The sequence below is a fragment of the Dermacentor silvarum genome, chromosome 2, assembly GCF_013339745.2.
Source record: "Dermacentor silvarum isolate Dsil-2018 chromosome 2, BIME_Dsil_1.4, whole genome shotgun sequence".
Lineage (NCBI taxonomy): Eukaryota > Metazoa > Arthropoda > Arachnida > Ixodida > Ixodidae > Dermacentor > Dermacentor silvarum.
Genome location: NC_051155.1, coordinates 226088404 through 226094286, shown reverse-complemented (window position 1 = coordinate 226094286; position 5883 = coordinate 226088404). Strand labels below are relative to the sequence as shown.

Here is a 5883-nt window from a genome sequence, read left to right as displayed (position 1 = left end):
AGAAAAAAAATAAGGGGGGGGGGGGGGGGGGGGCATGCACTACAAGGTAAATACTGTAATCACATTATGAGCTATGGTTACTGCTTGAAAACTTTCCAAGGGCAGGCCGAAAATATGCGTTTTCAACGGGAGATGTGTTCAACGCATTCGCTGTCCCCAAGCTCCGCCTAGACAGATGATGCAGGCCGACTAAAGAAGTGTGAATTATCCAATGAAGGCCAATTTTAGGATGGAAATAACAAAAGTTTGGTCCCATAGAAATGCATGAGCGCCGGCCCGGGACCTTCGGTCAGGATTAAATTAACAAGAGTCAAATTAACTGATGTCTACTGTACAACTGCAACATTTGTTCCACCTGATGGAAAACAAGTGGGAAATCCAACAGATGTTTGCTAATGAATGAAATGCTTGAACACTAATTAGATGGGTAAGTACTTCAATTAAGAGGTATTTGAGTCAGACACTACACTATTCACAACGCATTTATTTTTGATCTGCGATGCTTCCTACACAATAACTCCAACTTATGAATGCAAGATTACATCAAATCATGTATTTGCACACATCTGTGCTTCCAGTATGCAGCATACTAGATTTTGGTCGCAAGCGGTGCGCTGTGGCCACTCGTCGTAGAAACTCTAGACTTGTTCGGTGGTAAATAAGTTTAGACCTGTGACGACTTCCAAGTGGTAATTAGTCATACAAGTACGAGACGATGCTACATTGAAATAAGACGCATACCCACACATTTCACTATTTTTGGTCACAAATGTAAGAAGCAACTAAGTCTCTTTAGCCTGTGTAGTGTGGCCTGCTACATATGAATGGAGTATGGTAGTTCAATTGGCATAAGATTGTGTTAGTACTAGGGTACCCTGAAGGGTGCAAACTTTATGGGGGCACAAAAGGCTGGATGCAGCTATGTGCCCCGTGGAAAGGTAGATCACCACCGAGAAACCTCCACATGATCTTTATTTTTGTCATGAGTAATTAAGGTGTTACAGGGGACTTGTGCCCATTGCCAGTCTTGGGGACCTTGCCAGGCCAACATGGTTGACAGGCTGCCATCTGCACAAAGCCCACCAATAGAAAGTCATCAGTTAAATACAAACTAAATACGATACGACTGTAGTCATGCCATACTAAGTCAATTGCGAACCTACAGGTCATGTTACATGAACTGCGATGCCCTTTAAACAAAGAAGCTTTTTTTTTTTTGCATTCTGCCATTACATTCTGGCATTACATTGACTTGACAGAAATTTGGTGCACATGTAAGTTGTTAGTGTTGGTATGCTGCTTCCAATAAGCCACCAGTACAACATCCACATGTGACCTGTCACAACAAACAGACAACAAAAAGACAACAAACAGGCATCATCGAAACCCTGGCTCAAAGCTACAATGTACCATAAGTATCCAGTTTCAATTCTTTCGCAGCCTTAATGAGAGAGAGAGAGAGAGAGAGAAATACGTTTATTAAATAAAGAAAAATAGAAAATTGCAGCCTTAATGAGATGCTGGCCACCTACTTTACTTCAGTCACAGCAAGCACTCAAAAACGTAACAGTGGTCATTCAACCTAGACAATTAGAACCAAAACGGCAACATTCATGTACAGTCCAATGCCTTTACAACTAATTGCTTGGGGCCTCCGAATCATTCGCCATACACGTCTTTGCACCACACAGCTCACAACAGAACTAGGACAGAATTATTCTTTTGTTATACAGGTCATTTCGTTGCAGAGGCGTTCGTTGTAAAGGCACTCGACTGTAAATTGCGAGCAAGCTGAAAGCTAGTGTAAGCATAAAGATTTAAGCTAAATTATCGATTAATTTTTACTGCTCCCACATCTTCAGCGCACAATGACAATGCTGCTGAATGAATATGAATACAGCGTGCGCTGTTAACCACAGACATCTTTAGCTGTACTAGTGTGGGAGTCAAAAAAGTTATACTGTATGTTCTTGTGGCACAGCTGCACGTATGATGCCTCTAATGAGCCAGCCAGTCTCCTTTCGATTCTGATGGCACATCAGCCGCTTGCTGTGGCAACACATTGGCACCCAAACAATACTGAATTACTAACGTTACAGAGCACCACTGCTAATATACAGCCATGAGATCAAACAAAATCAGAAAGCTGGCAAGCAAGCAGCAGGTTAAGGGGGGACATGGGTCTCCGAGAACACAAAATTGCGAAAAAAATCCCTTTTTGAAAATGTTATTTTTGAATTATACAGTGTCTGATGCATTATCTCAGAAATTTTCACACTTCTTGGACAAATATTTTGGTTGTAATGACGTTTTGTATCACGACGCGAGCTGCATTTTTACTGACGAACGCGCAAAAAAAGGGCCTTTTTCTCGTGATGCGTAGTTGCCATTCCAAGTTTCCGATCGCAGCCATCTTGGTCTTGTTCGAAAAAACCACTCTTCTCGTCCTGTTTTCGCGCCAACGCTACTCTGTTTGCTGAATGGCTACGAAGAAAAAGCCCGCAAAAAAGTTGTCCCGATGCCATGCCATTGGCGGATTTTTACCGTCACCTGCTCGGTCACCTGCTCGGCGGGCTCAGGCGTGCGAAACTCAGCACGAAACGATGTCAAATTCGGTTTTTGCTAGATGCCGCGAACGAAAGAAACGAGGCGTGTTAAACTTTCGAAAGTGCGCAGTAGCTTTGAAAGATGCGCCGAAAGCCGCCGAGCCTTCCCCCGTGACTGCGAAATAGGCTTAGCAGACAAAAGCGGTTCTGGCAGCAGCCTGTGTTCATGCGGCATTCCAGCACAATTACTGCAGCCTGACAATTTGGAGCAGGTGAAGAAGACTAAAGAAAAAACTGCAAGGCTGCTTTCTATGCCGGCTAAGTGAAATCGCATCTCTCGCTCACATTGAAGGCGCTACACTGAAGCTGCCACACTGATGCCGCCGCGGCTGGCTCGGACGCGCTTCGTTATCGTAAGCCTCGATTCTAGAAATACTCTGCTGTGTTGTGTAAAGCGCAGGTTGCGGTGCGCAGTGGGCAAAGGTGAACAGGACAGCGGTCTCGGCTTTTAGATAGTCATGTTGAGTGCAATCTGCGGCGATGCCGCTTCGGCACTGAGTTCGCCGCGCGTGAGCAGCGGCCAAACGTGCACGCCGTTCCTAGTGAACTATCTCGCTGTGCACGACATGCGGAGCACCGGTAATTGGCAAACAGCAATGACATTTTTTGCGATTAAAGATATTCATCTCGTGCGCGATCTACGCTGATGCCGCGTCGACCAAACGTGCAACCCATCTCTCGTGAACAATCGCGATTCGCGCGAAATGCAGTGCACCAGTAATCAACAAATGACAGCTTTTTTTTATATTTTTTTATTTTCCTATATGAAGCTAAATGCATTGTGCTTGAAGATCTGCAAGCAGATTACTACGGGGCTTATTAGTTTGTTTCTTTTTTCTCATTTTTCTCAAAACATGGTTTTGGGCACTTTGCTTGTTTGCTGTATTAATATTTTTGAACCTAGGACAGCTAGCTTTTTCTTTTTTTTTTTTGCAGCACAAAGCTAAATTTGTTAGGAAGGCAACGCTGAGAGCATATTATTAAATTTTCAACTCAAAAATTTTGTTTACACCCACATCTGCTCTTATTATTGATACTGTGAACACATTACTTCAATGGGCTGTAAATGACGAATTATTGTTCAAATTTCGAATCTGCCTGCAGCATTGCTATCCTTTATGCTGCTATGCACTGTAGTACCAAATTATGTTTTTTTTATAACTTTCGCTTTGGCAGACAACTTTAATTCAGCAAACAATAGAAGGTGATTATTAATTATCTCTGCAACAATAAGTATATGCAAAATAATTGGATATTTAAAATCACAAAAAACTGAATGAGCACATGCAGTTTTATCAGATTTCATCAAGAAATAATAAAGTTATCTCAATAACCCATGCCCACCCTTAAGTCAGCCAAGCCATTTTATATTGCCGTTGTTGGTCAAAATGCACATGCACATCCAGAACGTTCAGTTTGAAGTTCCGTTTGCAAACAATAATTTGGACACACTGTAGCGTGTCTAAAAGCCTGAATTTATCACTTTACTTTTATTATTAAAGAGATTTTATTACACGTCTGGCTTGACAATCTTAAAGCCTTTCTGCAAACATACAGAATATGACCAGTCGTCTGTGTTTCGACCATTTTTGCTACAGATAAAGTATGACGAATGCTTGTACCAATCTCCTCCCCTGGCAACTTTAACAGAGGTCAGCAGCCCCCTGGATAGCTGAATGATCGTAGGTTTCTTTGCAACTGTTATTGTCGGGAGGTCCACTGCTTCATCTACGCCTTTGCTGGTGCAGACATCTAGGATGGAGTTGGCACCATAGAGAGCTGTTTCATGATTTTAGGTGGCAAAAATTTTTAAAAGAGCAGAAAAGGAGTCACCTGAGAATATGTCTCCAATATGAAATAAAGGCAGACAAAATTAAAATTGTGTCAAAGACCAGAGGCACTTTTTCACAATTTTCGATAGAGAGAAAAAAAAAATTTCGACGTATATTCCAGTTACGGTGCATCTGTGGAAACACACAAGGATAAAGGTTTGCACTGAAGCAACTGCTGGTAAGCTAACAACTTTAACATGAGACAAACACAGCCCACCTATCAGCCTGCAATACTTTGTGCATCATGCCAGACACCCACACTATGAGTGGTGACAACTATTGGAAGCACGAGTTCATAAGCACCCATGTGAACATTACTAAAGAACTCCACCACACAAAGTTGCATTACCAGTTTTGAAGTGCAGTGGAAGGACTGGGTTCCGATTGGCTGTCCACCAATGATGCATGTCCTGCATGTAGCAAAAGGGCTGCATTGTACCCGCATGTTTCATACACAGAGAAAGGAGCGATCCTGTGCTATAAGCAATGCTTCCATAGCACCACTAAATTGTACAAACCAAATAGAAGTGAACAAGCATTACAAGTGTCTGTATAAGCATGCGTGCACTTAGGATATTCAGAAACCCTGAAATCTTATTTGCTTACACTGGCTGTTAATATATTGTTTTCTTTTATAGATTCTATTCCAAATTCTGATCCCTTCATATAATGTGCCAAGTGGTCAATCTTGGGTGATAATGGCAGCTCAGATACCAACGAAGAAGTGCAAAGAAACGCAAAGTGAAAAGATGGTTGAAGTGAACATATCACAGGGGTGGTGTCACTCTTCATCATCCTAGCTGAGCACATTGCTCAGCTTTCAAGGGGGACGCAGCCTTTGAAAACCAAAAATCACGATAAAGTCGATTTTTTGAAAACCCCATACTCGGCAGTGCCGACAATGATCGCACTAATTGTTCCTGTGAGGCAGCTTCTGCTTCATCTACGCAAGAGAGTGGTTGGGTCAATGCTTCTAAACGCGACTACTCTCTCTCACCGGCGAGAGAATTTCTCGTGACGAGTGCGCCTGGCGTCTCGTGCTCATCGACAGCGGTAAAGTGCCCTAGATAATAGCGGCTTCCACATTCCCTCTTTTTCATCTCCTCGGACAGTGCGATCGCGTCGTCCACTGTGCACTTGCAAACATGCTTCCTGACATGTGAAGAGAAAGAGGCGGCGAATAAAAAGCGCGCTGCTATGCAACGAGGACTTGGCGCTATGCCGGCGACGGAGCGGAAATTTCCAAGCAATGGAGTGCGATCCTGAAGCTGCCACCGCTACAAGTGAAGGCGAAAATTTGAAAAAGGCCAAGAAGCGATCTCAAGAGAAGGTGGAAAATCGGCAAAGGAAGAGATGCCTAAAGACATCTCCAGTTACACTGCAGGTCTTTTAGACCAATATATCTGCTCAAAAAAACTTTCAACCTCATTTTTTCAAGATGACTT

General features: G+C 43.0%; 1 protein-coding gene across 2 annotated transcripts in view; it reads right to left on the bottom strand.

The window, feature by feature from the left end:
- Positions 1–954: 954 nt before the first annotated feature.
- Positions 955–5883, bottom strand: part of LOC119442787 (uncharacterized) — a 53650-nt gene continuing 48721 nt past the window's right edge. The window contains exons 7-8 of one of the 2 annotated variants that reach the window (XR_007465732.1): positions 4788–4848; positions 955–1068 (exon numbers count right to left, since the gene is read on the bottom strand). The gene's annotated coding sequence lies outside the window, so the exon portion shown is untranslated. The remainder of the gene's footprint in view (positions 1069–4787; positions 4849–5883) is intronic. The other variant, XR_007465733.1, reaches the window with a different exon arrangement.